At 41.6% G+C, this 13509-nt stretch overlaps 1 pseudogene across 1 annotated transcript in view; it reads left to right on the top strand.

The window, feature by feature from the left end:
• The first annotated feature begins 11575 nt into the window (after nucleotides 1–11575).
• LOC134482732 (GTP-binding protein 4-like) overlaps nucleotides 11576–13509 on the top strand; it is a 31303-nt pseudogene continuing 29369 nt past the window's right edge. The window contains exon 1 of the transcript XR_015641990.1: nucleotides 11576–11659. The product of XR_015641990.1 is annotated as a GTP-binding protein 4-like, transcript variant X2 (transcript). The remainder of the gene's footprint in view (nucleotides 11660–13509) is intronic.

Genomic DNA, 13509 nt, shown 5'->3' with positions numbered 1-13509 from the left:
ATTTAGTGGTTTGCTTCCAAAGCCATTGATTTTCCCGATTCTATTCTCTTCTCAACCGATTGATTTCCTCTCCAACCTTCACTTTCTTTCTTTTTTTCTTGAGGTTAGTTCCCTCTTCAATTTCTGATTTCTTGAGGTGTAAATTGTTATCTGTCTGAGGTTTCTTATGGCTTTTAGAGTTTTGTGTACACATGTGTGAGCGTGCTCTTGTGGGTACAGGTGCATGCACCCATGGCATGAATGTGGAGGTCAGAGGACAACCCTGGGTGTCTGTCTTCAGGTGACCTTTATCTGCTATTTGATATGGGGTCTCTTATTATCCTGCATCTGTCCCTACTAGCAAGCTTCAGAAGGTTTTGTCTGTTGCTTTCTCCTGTCTCACCATCACCAGAGGTACAAGGCTGCCACCACACCCAGCTTTTCAATGTGGAATCTAGAGATCAGAACTCCACTCCTCACTCTATGGAGGTAAATAGTCTACAACGGTGCCATCTCACCAACCCATTCGACCTTTTTTTCTGATATGGGCACTCATAGTTATAACTGCTCCCCCAGCATTATTTATCAATATGTTGTGGGTGTCCCTCACTTGATTAAATATATTTCGCTAATTTCCTTTGTGATATCTTTGAATTGTAAGTTACCTAGAAGAAGTGTGTGATTTAGCTTCCAAATGTTTGGATTTTATAAATTTCCTCCTGTTATTGATTTGTGGTTTAATCTTATTGATCTCATATGATTTTGTTTCCCTTTACAGTTATTAAATTCTATTCCACGTCTCAGCCTATCCTGAAATGTATTCATACACATAAAATTAAAAAAATCTAAATGAACAAAATTAATCAGCAGAGTAGTCTTCAAAACTGAGATTTTTTTGGGAGGTGGGGGGTTCAAAATAGGGTTTTTCTGTGCAGCCCCATCTGTCCTGGAACTCACTCTGTAGACCAGGCTGGCCCTAAACTCACAAAGATCTGCCTGCCTCTGCCTCCTGAGTTCTGAGATTAAAGGTATCTTCCACCATTGTCCAGCTAAAAGTGAGAATTTTTAGTATTTACGGGATCTCTCCTCCCCTCTAGCTTTGATTCTGAAATATGTCATAACCATCTTTTTCTTTGATCTAGAATTCTGCCATGATTAGAGAGAAAGAATGACTAGGCAAGGTTGGAGCAACATGAAAGCAGATGGTTGAGAAAAGTGTGATTTTTTTCCCCTCAGAGTTTATCATTAGTTCTGACATGACCTCTAAGTTTTTCTTAGTTTTCTATTTATTTTTAACGTCTCCTTGAATGATTTTCCTTATTTTTAAATTTTAATCACAGCAGCCTGTTCATGTGTGACCTTCAGTTAAAACTTTCAGTAGAGTGAGGAAAAGAAATCCCAACCATACAGGGTCAAGGGTTTCCCCCATAAGGCAGGAAGAAAGCCAAGTTCTTTGTAGATAGCCTTCCCATTTTCCCCAAATCCTCATGAGTTGAATTAACATAATCATAAAACACAGGAGCAGCTAAAGTACCAAATTACAGTTTCCCCTGCAACCATTTCCTCTTTTTGTCAAATTAAATATCAGAGTGATGACAGATGAAAGGTTCAAGTGAGCACACAAACAAAAGGATACCTTAAATCGCTTATTGAAAGCAGCAAAATGGCACCCAAATACATCTGAAAATCGAGCTCAGAGTAAACCATCAGCAAAAGAGTGGACCATCAGCAAAAACATGAAGGTCCCAGCCCAGAAAGAACTCCCTAACAATCCACTTGGGGTGGCAATATCAGATGGTCACGAGGTCCCGTGCTGGTATCCGGTGTCTACCTGGGTGACTCGTTTGGTGATCACAGATTGTTTGGCGTGCCCAGATTTATCCACACAAAACTGTCAACACAAAAACGAAACTCTCAACTCCAGGGGAATAAGATATTATTATCAAATATGAGTGATCACCAGGTGGGAACACAGATTCCGGTTATCTCAAACCTCATGTTCCACTGTGAAAGTGTAGTCACATGGGATTTTATTAGTTATAGAACAAAGTGAGAAAAAAAATAGGGACCTTTACCAAACACATTGGTGGAGGACAATAGGTAGATATGAACTAAGGAAATCTCTGTTAATGACCCAAATATTTTCCAGTGATATTCTTTGGCTTTCAAACTGCTGAAGGCTAGTGTTTTTCTAAGAGAATTGGATAGTAACAGATATAAAAGAATGACATAGAAGAATGGCTTCCAAAGGAACTGAAATTAGCCCAAAGTAATTGGCTCTAACCTGTTATATTTTAACTCTATAATCATAGGTTCCATCATTTGACCTTGTAGAATCCTTAACATATGGGGCTCCTCAGTATGTGTTTGTCAGATAGAGTTCAAAAGGCAAAGAGATTCATTCAGGTCATGTAAAGGCGAATGTGTCAGTATTTAGTTGAGCCAGCCTCTCCTAGCTCCACGGGGATGGGAGGATGATTAGAAGACCCATGGCAACACCTTGGGAAAAAGAGGCAAACCTGTTTATGGAGAACATCTGTGGATGTTAGCAATCTAAGTAAAGCAGTGCCTTCCCACCATTGCATTGAACTCAACATTGGTCTTTTGACGAAGCAAGTAATGGAATCTTTTCATCCTGTCTTGTTACTTGCAAACATTTTGCTTTAGTATCGCTTTCATTGCTGATTTCTGGTTCAGTTTTGGCTGGACATCTGTGGGCCCTCGGAGATCCTTCCATTCCTCGGTGAATAAATACAAAGATTGTATCACATGGGTGACATACTGCTAGCCTCTGAGTGTTTATAGAATTGGAGAAACAGTTGGAAAAAATCAGAATTTTTAAGTGGTATCCTGCCTGCATGAAAAGGGGCTTAACCTCCCAATCCAAAAGGGTATCAAATGAAAATTCCAGTGCAAGGGATGGCATCATTCCCTGTGAAGTGTTGATCAAGAAGACCCAAAGGCCCCTAAAATGACAGAGTATCACTAATGCTATTGGTTGCATGCCCGAGCTAGATGGTACAACTATAGGCTTAAGATCATGTAGTATGTGAAGAAGACAACCTCAGACTGAGCTGAAAGCTGCCTTCTGAAGGGTGACTTTTATGGTCACTGGAAGTTATTATTATCCAAGATGTCAAGGGAGCATTTTCGACAACTGTTCTGTGCAGGGGTGGACCTTATCAACATGAACAATAAGATTTGCCATCTAGTACAGTAGTGGCATAGGTACAATGGTTATGAACAGAGCAACAGATTCCTGGTTGGGTTTAAGAACTGCTCCATAAAGGAAAGTCATGTCTGGCACTGTAGTCAAGGACAAACTTGTGATTTGTGAAGTCCTAGGCCCCATTATGGAAGCAACAGCGACTGTCTGGTTGAGTAGGGTACCTGTCAAATTGTCCTCTCTCTAAACATTTGTGTTGATGCCTATAGACTACAGCTGCTGTTCCACATTTGTTTTGGAAGAAAACAACAAATGGGTAGTGGTTGCTGATAGATTTACCACTGGCTAAAATCTCAGGTAGAGATGAAGTTTAGGGTGTCATTGCCGTCCAACATTAAAAGAGGGATTATGAGTATATCACCCCTTCCAGGGTTCAAGGAACACTGTAGACAAGAGGATAGAGAGAATGTAAGAGTTGAAGAAAAGGGGAGGTAGCCTCGATCTAGACATGGAAAGTAATGATTAGTGGAGTAGAGTGATAGAATGATAGCAGTCAGATCTATGGTGGCAGTCATGGGGCTAATGATACTAGTAGATGGGTGGGGGTAAACTCAAAGGATCTTCACTTGGGATTTAAGCCATTCATCCTTTCTGTCTTTCCCACTCCACCATCTTCAAATGATCTTGGAAAATGCTAGAGCATTCAAGAAGTAGACGGCTGATTGAAGGAGGACTCCATGATGCAGCTTCTATATTGCAAGGACTGTGAATTGACTCAGCCATTTTGAAGTCACCCAAATTCTTGTAATGTACCCTTGCCCCATGCTCCATAAGGAAATGAACACACCGAGTCACCAACCTGGATTCTGGTGGACTCACACTTTGGTATGTCATTGGTGTCCTATCTGAGTGAACAGGCATTTGTTTTCATCTTGCCTGTTATTGTAATCATTATGTCTCACAGTATATTCAGATGGAAAAATGAGGAAAAAAACCACCCTGTGTACATAGAACACATTAATAATTAATTTGTTGGCCCCTGAACATGCACTTTCTTTTTTTTTTTATTAACTTGAGTATTTCTTATATACATTTCAAGTGTTATTCCCTTTCCCGGTTTCCGGGCAAACATCCCAATAACCCCTCCCCCTCCCCTTCTTTATGGGTGTTCCCCTCCCCATCCTCCCCCCATTGCTGCCCTCCCCCCAACAATCACGTTCACCGGGGGTTCAGTCTTAGCAGGACCCAGGGCTTCCCCTTCCACTGGTGCTCTTACTAGGACACTCATTGCTACCTATGAGGTCAGAGTCCAGGGTCAGTCCATGTATACTCTTTAGGTAGTGGCTTAGACCCTGGAAGCTCTGGTTGCCTGGCATTGTTGTACATATGGGGTCTCAAGCCCCTTCAAGCTCTTCCAGTTCTTTCTCTGATTTCTTCAACGAGGGTCCTATTCTCAGTTCAGTGGTTTGCTGCTGGCATTCGCCTCTGTATTTGCTGTATTCTGGCTGTGTCTCTCAGGAGAGATCTACATCCGGCTCCTGTCAGCCTGCACTTCTTTGCTTCATCCATCTTGTCTAATTGGGTGGCTGTATATGTATGGGCCACATGTGGGGCAGGCTCTGAATGGGTGTTCCTTCAGTCTCTGTTTTAATCTTTGCCTCTCTATTCCCTGCCAAGGGTATTCTTTTTCCTCATTTGAAGAAGGAGTGAAGCATTCACATTTTCATCATCCGTCTTGAGTTTCGTTTGTTCTAGGGATCTAGGGTAATTCAAGCATTTGGGCTAATAGCCACTTATCAATGAGTGCATACCATGTATGTCTTTCTGTGATTGGGTTAGCTCACTCAGGATGATATTTTCCAGTTCCAACCATTTGCCTACGAATTTCATAAAATCGTTGTTTTTGATAGCTGAGTAATATTCCATTGTGTAGATGTACCACATTTTCTGTATCCATTCCTCTGTTGAAGGGCATCTGGGTTCTTTCCAGTTTCTGGCTATTATAAATAAGGCTGCGATGAACATAGTGGAGCACGTGTCTCTTTTATATGTTGAGGCATCTTTTGGGTATATGCCCAAGAGAGGTATAGCTGGATCCTCAGGCAGTTCAATGTCCAATTTTCTGAGGAACCTCCAGACTGATTTCCAGAATGGTTTTACCAGTCTGCAATCCCACCAACAATGGAGGAGTGTTCCTCTTTCTCCACGTCCTCGCCAGCATCTGCTGTCACCTGAGTTTTTGATCTTAGCCATTCTCACTGGTGTGAGGTGAAATCTCAGGGTTGTTTTGATTTGCATTTCCCTTATGACTAAAGATGTTGAACATTTCTTTAGGTGTTTCTCAGCCATTCGGCATTCCACAGCTGTGAATTCTTTGTTTAGCTCTGAACCCCATTTTTAATAGGGTTATTTGTTTCCCTGCGGTCTAACTTCTTGAGTTCTTTGTATATTTTGGATATAAGGCCTCTATCTGTTGTAGGATTGTTAAAGATCTTTTCCCAATCTGTTGGTTGCCATTTTGTCCTAACCACAGTGTCCTTTGCCTTACAGAAGCTTTGCAGTTTTATGAGATCCCATTTGTCGATTCTTGATCTTAGAGCATAAGCCATTGGTGTTTTGTTCAGGAAATTTTTTCCAGTGCCCATGTGTTCCAGATGCTTCCCTAGTTTTTCTTCTATTAGTTTGAGTGTGTCTGGTTTGATGTGGAGGTCCTTGATCCACTTGGACTTAAGCTTTGTACAGGGTGATAAGCATGGATCGCTCTGCATTCTTCTACATGTTGCCCTCCAGTTGAACCAGCACCATTTGCTGAAAATGCTATCTTTTTTTCCATTGGATGGTTTTGGCTCCTTTGTCAAAAATCAAGTGACCATATGTGTGTGGGTTCATTTCTGGGTCTTCAATTCTATTCCATTGGTCTATCTGTCTGTCTCTGTACCAATACCATGCAGTTTTTATCACTATTGCTCTGTAATACTGCTTGAGTTCAGGGATAGTGATTCCCCCTGAAGTCCTTTTATTGTTGAGGATAGCTTTAGCTATCCTGGGTTTTTTGTTATTCCAGATGAATTTGCAAATTGTTCTGTCTAACTCTTTGAAGAATTGGATTGGTATTTTGATGGGGATTGCATTGAATCTGTAGATTGCTTTTGGTAAAATGGCCATTTTTACTATATTAATCCTGCCAATCCATGAGCATGGGAGATCTTTCCATCTTCTGAGGTCTTCTTCAATTTCCTTCTTCAGTGTCTTGTAGTTCTTATTGTACAGATCTTTTACTTGCTTGGTTAAAGTCACACCGAGGTACTTTATATTATTTGGGTCTATTATGAAGGGTGTCGCTTCCGTAATTTCTTTCTCGGCTTGTTTCTCTTTTGTGTAGAGGAAGGCAACTGATTTATTTGAGTTAATTTTATACCCAGCCACTTTGCTGAAGTTGTTTATCAGCTTTAATAGTTCTCTGGTGGAACTTTTGGGATCACTTAAATATACTATCATGTCATCTGCAAATAGTGATATTTTGACTTCTTCTTTTCCGATCTGTATCCCCTTGATCTCCTTTTGTTGTCTGATTGCTCTGGCTAGAACTTCAAGAACTATATTGAATAAGTAGGGAGAGAGTGGGCAGCCTTGTCTAGTCCCTGATTTTAGTGGGATTGCTTCAAGTTTCTCTCCATTTAGTTTAATGTTAGCAACTGGTTTGCTGTATATGGCTTTTACTATGTTTAGGTATGGGCCTTGAATTCCTATTCTTTCCAGGATTTTTATCATGAAGGGGTGTTGAATGTTGTCAAATGCTTTCTCAGCATCTAATGAAATGATCATGTGGTTCTGTTCTTTCAGTTTGTTTATATAATGGATCACGTTGATGGTTTTCCGTATATTAAACCATCCCTGCATGCCTGGGATGAAGCCTACTTGATCATGGTGGATGATTGTTTTGATGTGCTCTTGAATTCGGTTTGCCAGAATTTTATTGAGTATTTTTGCGTCGATATTCATAAGGGAAATTGGTCTGAAGTTCTCTTTCTTTGTTGTGTCTTTGTGTGGTTTAGGTATAAGAGTAATTGTGGCTTCGTAGAAGGTATTCGGTAGGGCTCCATCTGTTTCAATTTTGTGGAATAGTTTGGATAATATTGGTATGAGGTCTTCTATGAAGGTTTGATAGAATTCTGCACTAAACCCGTCTGGACCTGGGCTCTTTTTGGTTGGGAGACCTTTAATGACTGCTTCTATCCCCTTAGGAGTTATGGGGTTGTTTAACTGGTTTATCTGTTCCTGATTTAACTTTGATACCTGGTATCTGTCTAGGAAATTGTCCATTTCCTGAAGATTTTCAAGTTTTGTTGAATATAGGTTTTTATAGTAAGATCTGATGAGTTTTTGAATTTCCTCTGAATCTGCAGTTATGTCACCCTTTTAATTTCTGATTTTGTTAATTTGTACGCACTCTCTGTGTCCTCTCGTTAGACTGGCTAAGGGTTTATCTATCTTGTTGATTTTCTCAAAGAACCAACTTTTGGTTCTGTTGATTCTTTCTATGGTCCTTTTTGTTTCTACTTGGTTGATTTCAGCTCTGAGTTTGATTATTTCCTGCCTTCTACTCCTCCTGCGTGTATTTGCTTCTTTTTGTTCTAGAGCTTTTAGGTGTGCTGTCAAGCTGCTGACATATGCTCTTTCCTGTTTCTTTCTGCAGGCACTCAGCGCTATGAGTTTTCCTCTTAGCACAGCTTTCAATGTGTCCCATACGTTTGGGTATGTTGTACCTTCATTTTCATTAAATTCTAAGAAGTTTTTAATTTCTTTCTTCATTTCTTCCTTGACCAGGTTATCATTGAGTAAAGCATTCTTCAATTTCCACGTATATGTGGGCATTCTTCCCTTATTGTTATTGAAGACCAGTTTTAGGCCGTGGTGCTCCGATAGCACGCATGGGATTATTTCTATCTTTCTGTACCTGTTGAGGCCCGTTTTTTGACCAATTATATGGTCAATTTTGGAGAAAGTACCATGAGGAGCTGAGAAGAAGGTATATCCTTTTGCTTTAGGATAGAATGTTCTATAAATATCCGTTAAGTCCATTTGGCTCATGACTTCTCTTAGTCTGTCGACATCACTGTTTAATTTCTGTTTCCATGATCTGTCCATTGATGAGAGTGGGGTGTTGAAATCTCCCACTATTATTGTGTGAGGTGCAATGTGTGTTTTGAGCTTTAGTAAGGTTTCTTTTACGTATGTAGGCGCCCTTGTATTTGGGGCATAGATATTTAGGATTGAGAGTTCATCTTGGTGGATTTTTCCTTTGATGAATATGAAGTGTCCTTCCTTATCTTTTTTGATGACTTTTAGTTGGAAATTGATTTTATTTGATATTAGAATGGCTACTCCAGCTTGCTTCTTCTGACCATTTGCTTGGAAAGTTGTTTTCCAGCCTTTCACTCTGAGGTAGTGTCTGTCTTTGTCTCTGAGGTGTGTTTCCTGTAGGCAGCAGAATGCAGGGTCCTCATTGCATATCCAGTTTGTTAATCTATGTCTTTTTATTGGGGAATTGAGACCATTGATGTTGAGAGATATTAAGGAATAGTGATTATTGCTTCCTGGTATATTCATATTTGGATGTGAGGTTATGTTTCTGTGCTTTTCTTCTCTTTGTTTTGTTGCCAAGACGATTAGTTTCTTGCTTTTTCTAGGGTGTAGCTTGCCTCCTTATGTTGTGCTTTACCATTTATTATCCTTTGTAGTGCTGGATTTGTAGAAAGATATTGTGTAAATTTGGTTTTGTCATGGAATATCTTGGTTTATCCATGTATGTTAATTGAGAGTTTTGCAGGATACAGTAACCTGGGATGGCATTTGTGTTCTCTTAGGGTCTGTACGACATCTGTCCAGGATCTTCTGGCTTTCATAGTCTCTGGCGAGAAGTCTGGTGTGATTCTGATAGGTCTGCCTTTATATGTTACTTGACCTTTTTCCCTTACTGCTTTTAGAATTCTTTCTTTATTTTGTGAATTTGGTGTTTTGACTATTATGTGTCGGGAGGTGTTTCTTTTCTGGTCCAATCTATTTGGAGTTCTGTAGGCTTCTTGTATGCCTACGGGTATCTCTTTTTTTAGGTTACGGACGTTTTCTTCTATGATTTTGTTGAAGATATTTACTGGTCCTTTGAGCTGGGAGTCTTCACTCTCTTCTATACCTATTATCCTTAGGTTTGATCTTCTCATTGAGTCCTGGATTTCCTGTATGTTTTGGACCAGTAGCTTTTTCCGTTTTACATTATCTTTGACAGTTGAGTCAATGATTTCTATGGAATCTTCTGCTCCTGAGATTCTCTCTTCCATCTCTTGTATTCTGTTGGTGAAGCTTGTATCTACAGCTCCTTGTCTCTTCTTTTGGTTTTCTATATCCAGGGTTGTTTCCATGTGTTCTTTCTTGATTGCTTCTATTTCCATTTTTAATTCCTTCAACTGTTTGATTGTGTTTTCCTGGAATTCTTTCAGGGATTTTTGAGTCTCCTCTCTATGGGCTTCTACTTGTTTATTTATGTTTTCCTGGAATTCTTTCAGGGATTTTTGTGTCTCCTCTCTATGGGCTTCTACTTGTTTATTTATGTTTTCCTGGAATTCTTTCAGGCATTTTTGCGATTCCTCTCTGTAGGCTTCTACTTGTTCTCTAAGGGAGTTCTTCACGTCTTTCTTGAAGTCCTCCAGCATCATGATCAAAAATGATTTTGAAACTAGATCTTGCTTTTCTGGTGTGTTTGGATATTCCATGTTTGTTTTGATGGGAGAATTGGGCTCCGATGGTGCCATGTAGTCTTGGTTTCTGTTGCTTGGGTTCCTGCACTTGCCTCTCGCCATCAGATTATCTCTAGTGTTACTTTGTTCTGCTATTTCTGACACTGGCTAGACTGTCCTATAAGCCTGTGTGTCAGGAGTGCTGTAGACCTGTTTTCCTCTCTTTCAGTCAGTTATGGGGACAGAGTGCTCTGCTTTCGGGCGTGTAGTTTTTCCTCTCTACAGGTCTTCAGCTGTTCCTGTGGGCCTGTGTCTTGAGTTCACCAGGCAGCTTTCTTGCAGCAGAAAATTTGGTCTTACCTGTGGTCCCGAGGCTCAAGTTCGCTCGTGGGGTGCTGCCCATGGGCTCTCTGCAGCGGCAGCAACCAGGAAGACCTGTGCCGCCCCTTCCGGGAGCTTCAGTGCACCAGGGTTCCAGATGGTCTTTGGCTTTTTCCTCTGGCGTCCGAGATGTGTGTGCAGAGAGCAGTCTCTTCTGGTTTCCCAGGCTTGTCTGCATCTCTGAAGGTTTAGCTCTCCCTCCCACGGGATTTGGGTGCAGAGAACTGTTTATCTGGCCTGTTTCCTTCAGGTTCCAGCGGTGTCTCAGGCAGGGGTCCTGCCGCTCCTGGGCCCTCCCCTACGGGAGCCCAGAGGCCTTGTCAAGTTTCCTCTTGGGCCAGGGATGTGGGTAGGGGTGAGCAGTGTTGGTGGTCTCTTCCACTCTGCAGCCTCAGGAGTGCCCACCTGACCAGGCGGTTGGGTCTCTCTCTCACGGGGTCTGGGCGCACTTTCTTGTCCCAGGACCCAGATAGTCAGCTATCCAGAGTAGAGAGTCCAGTCTGGTCTCCCATCTTATTCTGTCTTTTTGTCTCTGTCTGTCTGTCTGTCTGTCTGTCTGTCTCTCTCTCTCTCTCTCTCTCTCTCTCTCTCTCTCTCTCTTTCTGTGTGTGTGTGTGTGTGTGTGTGTGTGTGTGTGTGTGTACATATTCATGTGGATGTGTGCATGTGTTTGGAGGCCAGATGCTGACATTGTTGCCTTCAACTGTTCTCCTCTCTGCCTTATTTATTGAGACAAGATCTGTTGCTGGGCCTGAAGCTCAGTGACTCTGTTAGGCAGGCCAGCCAATGTGTGCCTGATACCCTCCCCTTCGCTCCCCTCCTCCCAGCATTGTCACCAGGTTTACAGGTGCTCACTGCTGCACTTGGCTTGCTACCTGGGTGCAGGGGATTCATGTTCTTGCAGGACACTTTACTGACTGAACCCTTTCTTTAGCTCCTAAACTGTCACTTTTTAAAATCTACATTCCCAGCTCTCCACCTCAGGAATAAGTCAGTTTAGGATGACTTGTTGAGAATATTCTCGTGGATTCAAGATAGGTCTTCCCTGTTCCTACGACTTGCTATAAAAATTCTAGGTCAAGTTTTCCTTGAAAATATTTTTTAAGATTTGTGTGCATTCATGCGTGCACGTGTGTGTGCATGTGTGCGTGCGTGCGTGCATGTGTGTGTTTAATACCCTGAAGTACAGCGTGCTCTAATGTTTCTTTCCAGGTGATTTTAGTCTAGGTGACTTTCTACTGTGTAGCTATGATTAGAACACTTTATCCCCATAGAAATAAAGATAATTATTGAGTATGAAAAAAGTTGCGCAAACATGGGAGGAGGAACTAAAGAGCCTAGCATTGATGTAAATCACACGCAACAATGCGCACTAAAGCAAGCTTTACTTGGCAGCAGAGTTAGTATTTCAGTGAATTAAACAAAAGGGAAAAAACAATGTAGGCATAGGACCTGGAGCAAGGACTCATCGACTTTCAGATGATGAGTTACGGAAGATGACAGGTTAACAAAGGCTTTGTTATTTTTTTTTTTTTTTTTTTTTTTATTAACTTGAGTATTTCTTATATACATTTCGAGTGTTATTCCCTTTCCCGGTTTCCGGGCAAACATCCCCCTCCCCCCTCCCCTTCCTTATGGGTGTTCCCCTCCCAACCCTCCCCCCATTGCCGCCCTCCCCCCATAGACTAGTTCACTGTGGGTTCAGTCTTAGCAGGACCCAGGGCTTCCCCTTCCACTGGTGCTCTTACTAGGATATTCATTGCTACCTATGGGGTCAGAGTCCAGGGTCAGTCCATGTATAGTCTTTAGGTAGTGGCTTAGTCCCTGGAAGCTCTGGTTGCTTGACATTGTTGTACTTTTGGGGTCTCGAGCCCCTTCAAGCTCTTCCAGTTCTTTCTCTGATTCCTTCAATAGGGGACCTATTCTCAGTTCAGTGGTTTGCTGCTGGCATTCGCCTCTATATTTGCTGTATTCTGGCTGTGTCTCTCAGGAGCGATCTACATCCGGCTCCTGTCGGTCTGCACTTCTTTGCTTCATCCATCTTGTCTAATTGGGTGGCTGTATATGTATGGGCCACATGTGGGGCAGGCTCTGAATGGGTGTTCCTTCAGTCTCTGTTTTAATCTTTGCCTCTCCCTTCCCTGCCAAGGGTATTCTTTTTCCTCATTTAAAGAAGGAGTGAAGCATTCACATTTTGATCATCCATCTTGAGTTTCGTTTGTTCTAGGGATCTAGGGTAATTCAAGCATTTGGGCTAATAGCCACTTATCAATGAGTGCATACCATGTATGTCTTTCTGTGATTGGGTTAGCTCACTCAGGATGATATTTTCCAGTTCCAACCATTTGCCTACGAATTTCATAAAGTCGTTGTTTTTGATAGCTGAGTAATATTCCATTGTGTAGATGTACCACATTTTCTGTATCCATTCCTCTGTTGAAGGGCATCTGGGTTCTTTCCAGCTTCTGGCTATTATAAATAAGGCTGCGATGAACATAGTGGAGCACGTGTCTCTTTTATATGTTGAGGCATCTGTTGGGTATATGCCCAAGAGAGGTATAGCTGGATCATCAGGCAGTTCAATGTCCAATTTTCTGAGGAACCTCCAGACTGATTTCCAGAATGGTTTTACCAGTCTGCAATCCCACCAACAATGGAGGAGTGTTCCTCTTTCTCCACATCCTCGCCAGCATCTGCTGTCACCTGAGTTTTTGATCTTAGCCAATCGCACTGGTGTGAGGTGAAATCTCAGGGTTGTTTTGATTTGCATTTCCCTTATGACTAAAGATGTTGAACATTTCTTTAGGTGTTTTTCAGCCATTCGGCATTCCTCAGCTGTGAATTCTTTGTTTAGCTCTGAACCCCATTTTTTAATAGGGTTATTTGTTTCCCTGCGGTCTAACTTCTTGAGTTCTTTGTATATTTTGGAAATAAGGCCTCTATCTGTTGTAGGATTGGTAAAGATCTTTTCCCAATCTGTTGGTTGCCGTTTTGTCCTAACCACAGTGTCCTTTGCCTTACAGAAGCTTTGCAGTTTTATGAGATCCCATTTGTCGATTCTTGATCTTAGAGCATAAGCCATTGGTGTTTTGTTCAGGAAATTTTTTCCAGTGCCCATGTGTTCCAGATGCTTCCCTAGTTTTTCTTCTATTAGTTTGAGTGTGTCTGGTTTGATGTGGAGGTCCTTGATCCACTTGGACTTAAGCTTTGTACAGGGTGATAAGCATGGATCGATCTGCATTCTTCTAC

Source organism: Rattus norvegicus, chromosome 17, assembly GCF_021556685.1.
Source record: "Rattus norvegicus strain SHRSP/BbbUtx chromosome 17, alternate assembly SHRSP_T2T, whole genome shotgun sequence".
Taxonomy (NCBI): domain Eukaryota; kingdom Metazoa; phylum Chordata; class Mammalia; order Rodentia; family Muridae; genus Rattus; species Rattus norvegicus.
This window is presented reverse-complemented; position numbering and strand designations above follow the sequence as displayed.